This window comes from Muntiacus reevesi, chromosome 4 (genome assembly GCF_963930625.1).
Source record: "Muntiacus reevesi chromosome 4, mMunRee1.1, whole genome shotgun sequence".
In the NCBI taxonomy this organism is placed as follows: domain Eukaryota; kingdom Metazoa; phylum Chordata; class Mammalia; order Artiodactyla; family Cervidae; genus Muntiacus; species Muntiacus reevesi.
This window is the reverse complement of record NC_089252.1, coordinates 68,178,965-68,194,266: the sequence shown is the minus strand read 5'-3', so window position 1 is coordinate 68,194,266 and position 15,302 is coordinate 68,178,965.

The window sequence follows — 15,302 nt, the reverse complement described above, 5'->3', positions numbered from 1 at the left end:
TGTGACCAGCAACATCATTTACAGGAATACTTAGGCACCATCCAAATAAAGCATGTCAAACTAGAAATGGCTTCTGAATGTGAAATGATCCAGCTATTTAATGTAGATTGTTTTACGGTATTAATAAAATTGAGTGTTCTGGGAAGTGCCTTTTAAGTGCACCACGTCTAAGCCCAAGGTTCTAGACAGCTTTTTGTTTAAATGCAAACTCACTGGAAATGTGAGACCTGCCAGCGTTAAGGAGATGTCTGTCTGAATGGACAGGATCCAGAGAGACTATTCCCCTAGACCAAGCATTTCTGTGTCCATTTTCATCCAGAAAAGCTAGATAATGTTCAAAAGGTTAGAGAGCAGAGAGCTGGGGAGGCCAGGTACGAAGCCAAAAAGAAAAGGAAGGTAACTTTTCCTTGCCTGCAGGTGAATTCAACTCAAGAAAAACTGGAAAGTAAAAAGAGCCGGAATTTCTTTTTAAAAAGTTACTTTGGAACCCAGTCCTCTGTGACTAGCTATGACCGTGGACAAGTCACTGTCCTTCCCGGAAGTTGCTGCAGATAACATTTCTCAGCACACAGAGCTGTCATGGAAAACAAGAGAAGAAAGGGGGCCGGCAGGGTTTGTGAACCATGAGATGCTGTTGGTAGGTGAGGAATTGTTATCACCCGAACAGCAGCTGCTGCTATAGCCTTAGTGATCAAAATAGCAGTAATAAAACAAGGTAATACTCCTTAGTGGAACATTGTGGATTTTCCCCACAAGTAATAGACACTCTGATTTAACATCACTTCCCAGGAATTCCATGTGAGCATGCGCCAGCTTCCCGTCAGGAGACAGACACCACTCCAGTATTCTAACAGAGAAATTTTATTATAAAGACTTGTTATCTTGATATAAAATTCTTAAGGCAATAACTAAGTGAGCTTCCGGAATGGCCAGAAATGGGACTGGTTGCTAAGATATGGGGCCTTTGGTCCTCATGAGGTTCTGCTCTCTCAGCTTCTGCCCTCTGACCCAGACAATGGGTGGGACCACTTCTCTGCCCTCCCCAACTCCATGACAACAGCCAGGGACCAGCCGGGGCCATGGCAACGATATCCATGGACCTGACACTCAAGTCGTATCTCTCGGCATTCTCGTGGGAAGCTTTGCTGCCTGCCTACTTTGCAAACTTCTAGACAGTTGGGCTGAACGGAGCATTAGGCAGCTTTAAAAATTGATGCCGGTGATTATTCTTTCATGAGGCACCGCAAATCCAACAGCACGAGGCCAAGGGCAGACACGTGGCAGCCGCCGCCTCCCTCTGCTTGTTCCCTGTGGATTTGAGCCCCTGAAAGAAGGTGCAGAGAAGGCCCGGGGCACAGCACACACCACCTGCCACTGATGGAGGTGCCACCAGGCCACGGCATCAGATGTATGCAAGGGCATGTGGCTCCGGAGGGCCCCTGGCATGTCTCACCCCCTGCACCTACCTGCACCCCTAGATCAGTCACAGGATGAAGAGCTCATAGCTACGGCCCCAGCCTCCACCTCTGCTGCCCTGAACAGTGGGAAGCATCCCTTGTGGGGCTTTTACTCACTACTTTCCCAATTAGCACACTATTGGCCTTAATTTTCTCCTTCCCTCCTCCACCTTCTATTCTCTTTTTCTATCTCTCCTTTGTCCTTCCCTCCATTCATTCCTGTCTGTCAGCCCATTCTTCCCTTTCTCATGGGCCAACTCATTGTAAAAGACCCTGAGGCTAAGAAAGATTGAGGGCAAGAGGAGAAGGGGCCTACAGAGGATGAGATGGTTGGATGGTATCACCGACTCATGGACTTGAGTTTGAGCAAACTCCAGGAGATAGTGAAGAGCTGGGAAACCTGGCGTGCTGCAGTTCACAGTCACAGAGTCAGACACGACTTAAGAGACTGAACAACAACATGGGCCCGCTCCCTCTCGACCTGTCTGTTGAGTTCTCTGTGTGTAGGGGGATGGAGGGAATCTGTCTACATTTCTCTGCACATGCATACATGAGGTTGTGTGTGTGTTTCCCTGATGCTTTCTGTCTCCTATGGCTTCTAGGCCTCCCCTTGGTCACCAACTTCAGTTCTAATCTTTCTGAGTAGAAAAGCACCCTGGAGTAGGGGAAGAACTCATGTTTATTCCCTTTCTGCTCCTGAAAAGAGGAGCAGGGGGTGGGGGAGTGCATGGGACCCTCCATGCGAGGGAGCTCCCTGGTGATCCAGTGGTTAGGACTCTGTATTTCCACTGCAGAGGGCATGGGTTCAATCCCTGGTCAGGGAACTAAGATCCCACTAGTCACATGGTGTGGGCAAAGAAAAAAAAAAAGAAAGAAAATGGAAGTATAGCAAAGATTAATTCAACTCAGGACACAAGTATAGCATCCCAACTGTGCACTAAACAATGAACCACAGATGAACAGTTCAATTCGACACATTATTTAGTAAGGGCCTACAATGCACTGGGCCACATATTCACTCATCACAAGAGACCCAAAGAGGAATCAGATGGGTGCATGTGCTATAAATCCCAAGGTCTGGTAAGGGAGGCAGATGCATGTAAGATGCTTTAAAAAGAGAATCTAAATCAGGCTGAGGAAGAAGTTCATCAAGAAGGGCTTCCTGGAAAAGGGAATCCTCCTCCTAGACTGTTGGTTGGAATGTAAATTGATGCAGTCACTATGGAGAACAGTATGGACTTTCCTTAAATCACTAAAAACAGAGTTACCATATGATCCAGCAATCCCACTCTGGTTCACATATCCAGAGAAAAGCATAATTCAAAAAGATACAAGCACCCCAATGTTCACTGAAGCACTATTCAAAATGTCCAAGACACAAAAACAATCTAAGTGTCCATCAACAGATGGAGGGATAAAGATGTGGTACATATATACAATGGAATACTACTCAGCCATAAGAATGAATGAAATCATGCCATTTGCAGCAAAGTGGATATACCTACAGATCATCATACCAAGTGAAGAAAGTCAGAGAAAGACAAATATCACATGATATCACTTATATGTGGAATCTAAAATATGATATAAATGAACTCATCCACAAAACAGAAACAGACTCAGAAAACAGACCTGTGGGTGAGGGGGTGGGGTAGGGATGGATTGGGAGTTTGGGATGAGCAAACTATTATATATAGAATGGATGAACAACAAGGTCCTGCTATATAGCTCAGGGAACTATATTCAATATCCTATAATAAACCATAGTTGGAAGCACTTTTTTTAAAAAAACAGAAGTACTTCTGGAGGAGGTGATGATGAATCTGGAAACAATGTAGATGTTAACCAGATGAAGAAGTGAGAGAAAGCATCCAAAGCAGAAGGTACATCATGAGCAACAGCATGAAGGCAAAAAATAACCAGCTGAGCACTGCAGGAACCTATAGCGGCCCAGGCATTGGTGCAGGTAGAGGAGCCAGGAAGTCTGGAAATGGTCATATCATAAGAGGTCTTAGGAGCCAGGCTGTGGGGGATCCTGTTAGCACCCCGCCACTGCCCTCAGCACTTGCTGTTCCCCATAGAGTTTCTCCCCGCACATACCTGCGCTCTCTGCCCACAAGGCCAGTGGCGCCCACTGCGCACTGTGCAGGGCAGGTAATTACCACCCCTGGGAATATACTCGGCCAATGACTAACTGGAATGTGGGAAGAAAACCTGGGTTTATAGCCTTTTAGTAACATTTCTGTGGCACATGCTACAGTCCCTCGGGTGCCCCACAGGTGATCTGCTCACAGGCACATTCTCCCCTTCCCCATCTCGGGCCCCCACTTCTCCTCTCATGTTCTCTTCATCCCCCAGATAAACTACTGGCCCTCAGTTCTCTGTCTTAGGGTCACCCTACCTTCTCAGGCTGATGCAGCCTCCTGTGGGTAGGAGGGAGCCCCGAAAGCCTCTGAAAGGAGCAGCACAGTCAGAGCTGATTCTAGGAGGACACTCAGGTGGTTGGTTTGGAGAGTCAGTATGAGGTAACTGCACCAGCCCACCTAGAGATGGGGAAAATCCCAGTGGGATGAGCACAGTAGGGGAGACGAGCAAGGACCAGAAATGCAGAGAAGAGAGGGCTCCTATCGATGACGTGAAACCCTTTCCTTTAAGGGCTCAGCAGACTCCAATAATGCATGTGATGAACACCAAGAAAAGGTAGGATTCGGCACCAAGGAGTCTCAGAGCGAGCCAGCTGCCTCCCCCAAGCAGGATACCAGGAAGCAAGTGGCAAAGGCATCCCCAAGATGCCAGCACCAGGTGGCACTAGCAGTAAAGAACCCACCTGCCAATGCAGGAGACATGAGACGCAGGTTCGATCCCTGGGTCAGGAAGATCCCCTGGAGACAGAAATGGCAACCCACTCCAGTATTCTTGCCTGGAAAATCCCATGGACAGAGGAGCCCGGCAGGCTACAGTCCATGTGGTCACGAAGAGTCAGACACGACTGAAGGGACTTGGCATATGACAGGTGAGTGGTGAAGAATGAGTCAGAGCCTGGCGAGAAGGTAGGGACTCCGAGCCCCCAGTACAGGGGGCCCAGGTTGGATCCCTGGTCAGAGAACTAGACCCCACATGCCGCAACTAAGAGTTTACATGCTGCAACTAAAAGATCCCACATGCCACAACTAAAGGTCATGTGTGCTGTGCCTAAGACCCAGCACAGCCAAATAAATGAACAAATATTAAAGAAAAAGAAAATGGGGGGAGATACAAGCAGGGTGAAGAATGACTGCTCAGAAACCACCAGTAGTTGAAACAGTTGGGATGAGGAGCCCCAGGCAAGGCAGGAGGAGAATGCCACAGAATCCCCACCCCACCACTCTTGCTGAGCCCAAGCCCAAGACTGCACTGGGCTCCACCAGCTCACGGGAGGCGCTATCCTGAGAACTGAGTGCCACGAAGGCATGGATCAGGACACCCAGAGACTCCTGCCACTGCCCCCGCCCTGTGTGGGGACACGTGTGCATGGCTGGGGTGCTGACTCCTCCCCCCATCAGAGTGGGTGATCCCGCCAGAGGTGCGAGTTCCAGCCTCTGTTTTGTTGGGACAAGAGCGTCAGCAGAAGTCAAAGAAGTTCACGAAGCTCGAGATGGAGGTGAAGATGAGAGTCCAAAAGGGAATCCCACACAGTCCAAGGTGGTGCTAGTGATAAAGAACCCATCTGGAGAAGGGGAGGGTGGGATGTTTCGAAAGAACAGCATGTATATTATCTGTGGTGAAACAGACCACCAGCCCAGGTGGGAGGCATGAGTCAAGTGCTCGGGCCTGTTGGGCTGGGAAGATCCAGAGGAATCGGGTGGAGAGGGAGGTGGGATGGGAGACCGGGATGGGGAATTCGTGTAACTCTATGGCTGATTCACATCAATGTATGACAAAACCCACTGAAAAATAAATTTTAAAAAAGGCAAAAAAAAAAAAAAAAAAAAAAAGAACCCATCTGTAAATGCAGGAGACATAAGAGACTTGGATTCAATCCCTGGGTCAAGAAGATCCCCTGGAGGAGGGCATGGCAATCCATTACAGTGTTCCTGCCTGGAAAATCCCACAGATAAAGGAGCCTGTCCGGCTATAGTTCATAGGGTCGCAAAGAGTCAGACATGACTGAAGTGACTTAGCGCGCGTGCACACACACACATACACACACACAGACACAGTCCAAAATACTCAAGCAAACAGATCAAATTCCTGCCCACTGAAATGTCCCTTTGGCTAAAACACAGCAGTATTGATTTATTGATTTCTCTCTTTGCTGAACATCTATGGAGGGGGTGTAAGGGACCCAAAAGACGGCCAGGAAAAGGGAAAGTGAAGAGAAGGCTGGGCGTGGATGAGCTGAGTACAGAAATTGTCCATCATAGGAAACTCTTCAGGGAACACAGCCGGCTCATCTCCTTCCCTGACTGGTGCTCCATGAAATGGCTCTTCACTTTGACCAGCACCAGAAGACTGACTTCTGAGAGGCAAGGGATTCTGGGAAAGGAAGGAGTTAGCATCTGCTGACAACTTTCTGCAACTGAACAACCACCAAGTCTGCAAAGTAGGGGCTATGAGTCTCATTTTACAGATGATGAAACAGCCCCAGAGAGACTTGGGAACTGGCCTTAGACCACTCACCTTGTCAGATGCCGTCAGAATTCACACTCACATCAGTGACACTAGGGACTTCCCTGGTACCCCAGTGGCTAAGACCCTGCACTCATAAAGCAGGGGGCCTGGGTTCAATCCCTGGTCAGGGAACTAGATCCCACATGCCACAACTAAAAGTTCACATGCCATAATTAAAGATCCCACATGCCACAGCTAAGACCTGGCACAGCCAGATAAATAAACTAAAATAAATGAATATATTTTTAAATGGTTCTATATTGTTTTTTACCCAGAAGAATAAATTTGACTAGCCCTGGGTTTGGAACATTAACCATCCTTCCCACCCTGTGTTTAAAATTATTTGTTGTACAGCAGAAATTAACACGATGTTAAAAAGTGATTGTCTTCCATTGCTTCCCTCATAGCTCAGTCGGTAAAGAATCTGCCTGCAATGCAGGTGACCTGAGTTCGATTCCTGGGTTGGAAAGATCCCCTGGAGAAGGAAATGGCAATCCACTCCAGTATTCTTGCTTGGAAAATCCCATGGACAAAGAAGCCTGGCAGGCTACAGTCCATGGGGTCACAAGAGTCGGATATGACTTAGCAACTACACCACCACCACCAAAAAAAAAAAAAATATCCTATGATAAACCATATTGGAAAAGAATGTTTTAAAAAATAATGTATGTATGTGTACAACCAAATCATTTTGCTGTAAAATAGGAATTAACAATGTAAATCAACTGTATCTCAATAAAAATAAACAAGAAAAATTTGCTTGTGTAAGCCAGCTCATGGTCTAGTCGACATTTACAAATTTTGTTAAAAGCCTTTTGTTTTTAAAAATAAATATTAAGAAGTACCTCAAGGAGTATTCTCTACTCTAAAAGACAGAAAATCAAGTCCATTTTCTACACCTGCATCTCCATTCCTTCCCTGCAAGGAGGTTCATCAGTACCATTTTTCTAGATTCCATATATGTATGTTAGTTAATATACAATACTTGTTTTTCTCTTTCTGTCTTACTTTACTCTATATAACAGGCACTATAGGTTCATCCACCTCACTACCACTGACTCAAGTTTGTTCATTTTCATGACTGAGTAATATTCCATGGTGTGTATATACCATATCTTCTTTATCCATTTATCTGTAGAGAACAGACCTGTGGATACAGCAGGGAAAGAAGAGGGTGGGACAAATGCAGAAACCAGCATTGACACACATACCCCATCATGTGTAACAGATAGCAGCCGGAAGTTGCTATATAACACAGGCAACCCAGCCTGGTGCTCCATGATGACCTAGGGGGTGGGATGGTGGTGGAGCGGGGAGAGGAAGTTCAAGGGGGAGGGGCTATATGTAGAATTATGGCTGATTTGCATTGTTGTAGGGCAGAAACCAACCCAACAGAGTAAAGCAATTTTCCCTTAATTAAAAAATAAATTTAAGGAAAAAGGAAGAACAGCATAAGGATATATTTCAGTATATAGACTTTATCTCCTAATATATAGGAGTATATAGGCATTATCTCCTAATGTCCTCCAATGGTAGGCTTCCTCAATGAATTTGTTCTAAACCCCTCATTCCTCTTCCTATAGTATTTTAGGAAAAGTGGGCTTTGGAGTCAGACTTGGTTAAGATCATTGACTCTGCCATTTCATAACTCTGTGGGACATGGGACAGTCACCCACCCATTCATGTAAGCCTAGAATTTCACAGGTTTTGCTATAAAGATTGAACATGATGGCATCAGTATGTGCCTGGCACATAGCAGACTATCCACTGATCCCTTCCCAGCCTCTTCCCATTCCCCACACAACTTTCCCCTCTGTGGACAGTGTCGTCACCTCCACAAACCAGTAATTTCAAAACAAAGATGACATAACCCTTGGCTGGCTTGTCTATGAATCCCGTGTTATACTCTATACCTAAATGTGTCTAGAGGGTGTTCCCTTAAATTGTATTTGAATGACCTAAGCTTGGTCAGGGGCAGAAAAGAAAAGCAGATGTCAGCCTTCATGTGTGGGGGCAGGGGGTTGGTAGTGGATTCCCTGTTGCAGAAAATCCCTAGTGGACCAACTAATGTACAGGCATTAGGTGAGAAGCGGGCTTTGGCGTAAAATAGAAAATGAATCACATGACTTTGTACCAACAGTACAGTAAAATCTAATAGAGAAAGTTTTAAGTCATGAGCAAAATTCTGCTTGATTCAGGGATATAAACAAGCTTGCTCAAAGGAAAGGAAGTTCTCCATGGGTAAAATTCTGCTTGATTCTGGGATATGAACAAGCTGGTTCAAAGGAAAGAAAGTTCTCCATTAAGACGTGCTGACCTTTGGAGGACCATGTAGATGCTGGCTTTCCCTAGTGAACCAGAGGGTTTGAAATTCACTGGATGAGGGCTGAGCCCCTGTCAGGGGTGGAGCTCTGCTGGGCACAGCAAATTTGTGCAAAAAAAAAAAAAGGCCTGGAGGCCCAGTGGACCCAGATAACAGCCATAAAAACGTGGCCAGAAACTAGGAATCCAACAACATACAGGTCATATTCCAAAAGGCTCCTTCTGCCACTTCACAACCACTCTGGTAGGGTTGCTAGCCATCAAGCTTTATCAAACCTTGGGAATTCCCAAACTGAGTCGAGATCGGGAAATCAGTAAGAGCAGAGATTGGACACACTTCCATCACTCACTTTTCATCGGCAAGACCTAAATAAATAGGCTTTTTTCTCTCCCTAGCCTGAGTCTGGGGGACCAAGCAGGCAGGCTGAGAGTTGGGGGCGCACATCTGAGCCTGCCTGAGAAGGAAGCAAACCTCAAGGCTGTGCCCATCAACTCCAGCCTCAGCAAAGCTCCAGCATGTTTGTCCCTCAAAGCATCTTCTACACTGTTTTGAACCGATCCTTAGGAAAAGTCAGTATTGGAAAGGCGAGAGGACAGCACCATGTAAAACAGAGAGGCTTCCATTCAAATCTCAGCCCTGGAACTCCCAGGCTGTGACCTGAGGCACTCACTCATCCTTCCGGTAACCAACTGTCCCTGTTTGTCTGCAAGCAAAAGGAAATCCACCCCAAATATACATTGGAAGAACTCATGCTGAAGCTCCAATACTTTGGCCACCTGATGCAAAGAGTCGACTCATTGGAAAAGACCCTGATGCTGGGAAAGATTGATGGCAAAAGGAGAAGAGGGCAACAGAGGATAAGATGGTTAGATAACATCGTGGAGGCAATGGACATGAGCTTGGGAAAACTCCAGGAGACAGTGAGGGACAGGGAGGCCTGGCGTGCTACAGTCCCTGGGGTCACAAAGAGTTGGACACGACTGAGCGACTGAACAACAGAGGATTCCCAGGATCCTTAAGGATGTCCTTATGCAGGCCAGCAAGGGCTAAAACCAAAATGTCCCAGGAAAACCAGAATGAACTTACCACCCCCACACCCTGACTTAAATTCCGAGCTCCCATCTGTCTGTAAATGGAGTGAGGAGACCTACCACGCACAGAGACACAAAGATGGTAAAGATGGGGGGTCTCGCTGATGCCAGAAATGTTGTAAATCCTCACTACTCCAGCCGAGAGATGCTGCCTTGCTTTTTAAAAGAATCAAGAATAATGAGAGAAAGGAAAAATAAGCAGGAAAGTCTCAGAGATGGGGAAAGAATTGAGGAACAATGAGGAAAAGGGAAAAGCATGAGCAGCAACAACAGCCGGTAGCCCGCTATCTCGGGGCGCTCCTGAATCCTGCAGGATCCTGCATGGGTTCAGTAATGACTGAGACACGGGGCAGCGTGATAGAATAAAATGACTCCTTCTCGGGCACTCAGCTCAGAAGTCATCAGAAATGAGCTCAGAGCACCGTCTGCTCTGAGAACCGTCTTTTCCTCTTTCTCCCGAAATATTCGCACACCCTCCACCCCCACCAGTGCCAGTCCCAGAGAGCCGGCAGGGAGGCGGAAGGCGAGGCTGCATCCTTGTCACAGTGGCCAATCTCCCCCGGAGCCAGGACCACGGCACTGAGAGCGTCCCCATCCAGGTGCTCACACAGGTGACATCTACCCCGTGTGTTCCTGCTCTCTGCCTGAGCCTGATAGCCGTAAGCTTTACCACTGCTGAGTTGCCACACACTGTCAAAGGGAGGTTTCAGCAGCTTCCTTTTGACAGAGACTTAATTGTTGTTGCTACCTAAGTGGTAAGTGCATCTCTCTAGGCTGGAGGGCTTTTGGGAAAATGGCACTTGTTCAAATAGGAAAGAGGATCCAGCCAAATGAGGGGCCTCAGCAGGGTCTCAGCAAGCAGGAAGGCAGTTGTTATCATCACTCCCAGGAGCTAAGAGGTCCCTTCACTTAGCTCTCTGGATGCCAAGAATTTCAGGGGCGTTGCTAGCAGGGATCTGGAGAAAGATCACTGGGCCAGCAGTCAAGAGACCTTAATTTAGGTCCTGGGTCTGTCCCTACAGGGCTGTGTGCCCTTAGATGAGTCCTTGAAATTCCCTGTGAAGTTTCCTCAACCATAAAATGAAGATAAAGATAAGACTGTAAATTCCCATCTAGTCTACTGTGCAGGCTCCTTGTGGAGGACAGGGGTATTAAATCAGTTTATAGATACTAAGATAGTTTTGGAAATGTTAAGGTGGCCAAAACTGGAACCAGTATAATAACAGTGGAATGGTATATTCATACAATGAAATACTACATGGAAATTTTAACAGAACAACAACTGCAACATACCACAGATGCATGAATTTTACCAACAAAATAATGGATCAGAGAAGTCAGGTATAAAAGGCTATGGATTGCATGATTTCATGTATATGAAGTTCAAGAACAGAAAAATGAATCTCTGGTGACAGAAATCAAAATAGTGGCTACTTAGGATAAGGGCAAGGATTGACTGGGAAGAAGTACAAGAGAACATTCTGGGATGTTGGAAGTGTTTCCTATCTTGATCTAAGTAGTGTGTACATGGGCATTCACATATGTAAAAATATGTTCAGCTTTATAATTAGTATCTATATAGTGTATCTGCTTTAGTGTATGTGTATAATACTTCAATTAAAAAGTCTCTTTAACAAATGGTGTGAGAAAAACTGGACAGCCACATTCAAAAGAGTGAAACTGGACCACTATCTTATAGAATACACAAAAACTAAATAAAAATGAATTAAAAACTTGAACATAAGACTGGAAACCATAAAACCTAGAAGAAAACATAAGCAATAAGGTCTTGGTAATTTTTTTTTAATCTGACATCAAAAGCAAAAGCAAGAAGAGCAACCATAAATACAAGGGACTACATTAAACTAAAAAGCTTCCGCCCAGCAAAGGAAACTGTCAACAAAATGAAAAGGCAACTTACTCAATGGAAGAAAATATTTGCAAATCATATATCTAATAAGGGGTTAATATCCAAAATATATAATGATCCCATGCATCTCAACTCAATAGCAAAAAAAAAAAAAAGTAAACCAATTTTTAAGCAAGAAGAAAATCTAAACATTTTTCAAAGAAGACATACAGATGACAGCTGCTACTGCTGCTGCTAAGTCACTTCAGTTGTGTCCGACTCTGTGCAACCCATAGATGGCAGCCGACCAGACTCTGACATCCCTGGGATTCTCCAGGCAAGAGTACTGGAGTGGGCTGCCATTTCCTTCTCCAATGCATGAAAGTGAAAAATGAAAGTGAAATCACTCAGTCGCATCCGACTCTGCAACCCCATGGACTGCAGCCCTCTGCCCATGGGATTTTCCAGGCAAGAGTACTGGAGTGGGTTGCCATTGCCTTCTCCACAGGTGACAAAGAGGTACATAAAAAGATGATCTACATCATTAATCATCAGGGAAAGGCAAATCCAAAACCATAACGAGATATCACCTCACTATGGAAAACAGCATGGTGATTCCTCAAAAAACTAAAAATGGGACTACCACAATTGAATTGATTCAGCAATTCCATTGCTGGGTATTTTTCCAAAGAAACTTAAAGCACTAAGTCAAAAAGTTAAATGCACCCCCATACTCATTGCAGCGCTATTTACAATAGCCAAGATATGGAAACAAACAATCTGAGTTTCCATCAATGGATAGAGAAACTGCTTTGTGTGTGTGTGTATACATACAATTGTGTATTGTTTTAGTCAATCAGGCCTGTCCGACTCTTTGCGACCCCAGGAACTGTGGCCCACCAGGTGCTTTTGCCCGTGGGATTCTCCAGGCAGCAATACTGGAGTGGATAGCCATTCCCTTCTCCAGGAGGTCTTCCCAAACCAGGGATCAAAGCTGGGTCTCCCTCACTGCAGGCAGATTCTTCATACCACCTGAGCCACCTTATTCAGTCATAAAAAAGAATGAAACCTTGCCACTTGCAACAGCATGGATGGACCTCAAGGGCATTGTGCTAAGTGAAATAAGTCAGACAAAGACAAATACTGTATGATCTCTCATACACAGAATCTTAAATATGAAGAAAAGAAAGTTCATAGATACAGAGAACATTATTGGTTGCTAGAGGCGGTAAGGAATAAGAAATGGGTGGACTGATTTTTTTTTCCTTTTTAGTTTAAATAAGCTGAATAAAAATAAACAAAATATAAATTAATAAAAGAAAACTATAAAAGACTAGCCAGACACCTGAATCACTATGCTGAGCAGATTCACTGTTATGAACTTTGTTCTACGTGGATTTGTCCTTCTCTGTGACCTCAATACATCCTGAACATGAAAGCGCAAAAATAGACATTTCAAAATGAGAGGCAGTGCCATCTACTATTTAAAAGCAAAAGGCACACGTGTATTCACACACACACATACCACAGCTGCTGCCAGCTCGCGGCTACTAATAAAGATGAAAATCTCTAAATGATCTACTGCCAGGTTTGATCACACTGATCTGTTTCTGATCGGAGCAGAAGGAAAGCAGAGACTGCAGGAAAATGGAAAGTACCGCTTGGTTTGACAGAGGGAAATATGATTAGAATGCACCCAGGCAGAAATAATGACTCTCCTCCCCCCAGGACAAACCCGCCCTCCTGCCTGTAACCACGACAAGCCCTGCATTGCTAACGACAGGGTGCTGGGAGGCTGGTGGCATCTCAAATCCAACCTGACTCATCATGCAATCAAATGATACACAACCTGAGAAGCCCAGACACTTCCCGAAGGATGGTGTGCAAAAGCATGTCGCACACTCACCTCCATGCATCAGAATCTAAAAGGAATTCTCTCATTAGATGGGTGCCCCAGAGGAGCCTGGGAGGGAGATGCGGGGTGGTGTGGGTTTATTGAGAGGGTACTCTTGGAAGGAACTCTCTGGGAGCGAGGAGAACAGAGAGGTCAGGGGAAGGGAGGAAGGATGTCTGTGGTCTTAGCTTGACACAAGCACTAGCCTTATCCCACAGAAAGCTCTGGAGCAGGAATTACATCACAGATGGTCAGGCATTCACCGGAGACTGTTCTCCAGTGGCGCAGGGACGAGTGGGTTCTTACATCTACCAGGGGAGGTGGCCCCAGCGGCGGCAGACAACTCTCTGAAAGCAGGGGTAGCTGTGGGTCATTCGCAGCCGAAGTTCACAGCGGCTGGAGAAGTGTGGTTCTGGAGCTCTGGGATCCCCAGTCAAGGGGATCAGGGTGAGGCACCAACAGACCTGAAATACCACCTGCATGCTGACAACCTCGGGTTCCTATCTCTAGCCACATCTCTCCCCAGAACTCCAGACTCAGAAACCCTATGGCCCGCCCAACATCTCCAGGTAACTGAAACTGAATTTGCCCCACACCCAGCACCTGATCCCAAACCTGCTCCTTCTGCATCTTCCCTTCCCTGTGAATGCTTGATTCTACTCGTCCAGTGGCTCAACCTTGATCTCTCCCTCATTCCCTCTCCAGTCCATCAGCAAATCCTCTTGGAAATCCTCCAAAATAGAAGGCAGTACTGGACTACTTCTCACTCTTCAAGAACCACCATCCTGATCCAAACCATAGTATTCTTTTTTTTTTTTCCTTTCTTTCTTTTTTTTTTTATTTATTGTTTGCTTCCCTCAACTAGAATGGGAGCTCTAAAAAAGCATAGATTGTGTCTGTTTCCTTCACTGCTGTGCCCCAGACGCTGTTATACCTGCCAGTTAATAGTACATGACCTATAGGAGGTACTCAACAAACATCGCTGAATAAATGAATGAACGATACAGCTCAGCTTGGGGATCTATGACATGAAATGGTTTGAGTCAATGACCTGTGAATTTTCTTTCAAATATAACATCTTGAAATGTTAATCTGTTGATGGATTATTCAACTGATACTTAAATGACCTGAGAGGTTATTTCAAAACAGGATGTAAGAAAACCACAACATTCTTGCCTGGAATACTGCAGTGACTTTCCCAGTGGTCTCCTTGAGTTAAACTTTAGTCCCCCCCAAAAGCTGGCCAAGGGGTCCTGCTCAGGAGGAGGGACAGGATCCCTCCTCTGTTCCAATGGCCCCGTCCCATGCAGAGGGAAGCCAAGGTCCTTAGAAACCATAATGCCCTGAGTAATCTGGGGTCTTACCCTCAACCCCTCCCTTACTGCTGTCCATGACGCTGCCCTCGACACTCAGGAGGCCTGGTCCCTACTCAAGGCCCTTGCACTTGCCATCTCCCCTGCCTGGAAGGCTGTTTCATCAGACATCCTCATGACTACCCCTTTACTGCCATCCCATCTCAGCTTAAAAATCACCTTCTCAGTGACAATTTCCCTCATCACCTCAAACCCTCCCACCCCCTCATTTCATCCTCCTCTTTCTTGATTTAACTTTTTAAAAATTTATTTGATTGAAATATAGTTGATTTACAAAGTTTTGTTAGCTTGTGCCATAAAGCAAAGTGATTTTAAATGTATGTATATATTCTGTTTAACATTATTTTCCATTATGGTTTATTATAGGATATTGAATATCATTCCCTCAGCTGTACTGTGGGACCTTGTTGTTTAATATTTATTCTATATATAATAGTTTGCATCTGGAAGTCCAAAACACTCCCTGATTTAACTTTTTTTATCCTTTAGTATTTGTCATCATCTAAAATATTTAACTTAAATTCTGGCATATGGTCTGTTTCTTCCAATAGAATGTAGGCTTCTGGAAGGAGGGGATCTTTTGGGGTTCCCCATTACCTGACTAAAAATCCAGTTCCTAAAACAGTGTCTGGCACAAAGAAGGGACTCAGTATATGTTGATCAAG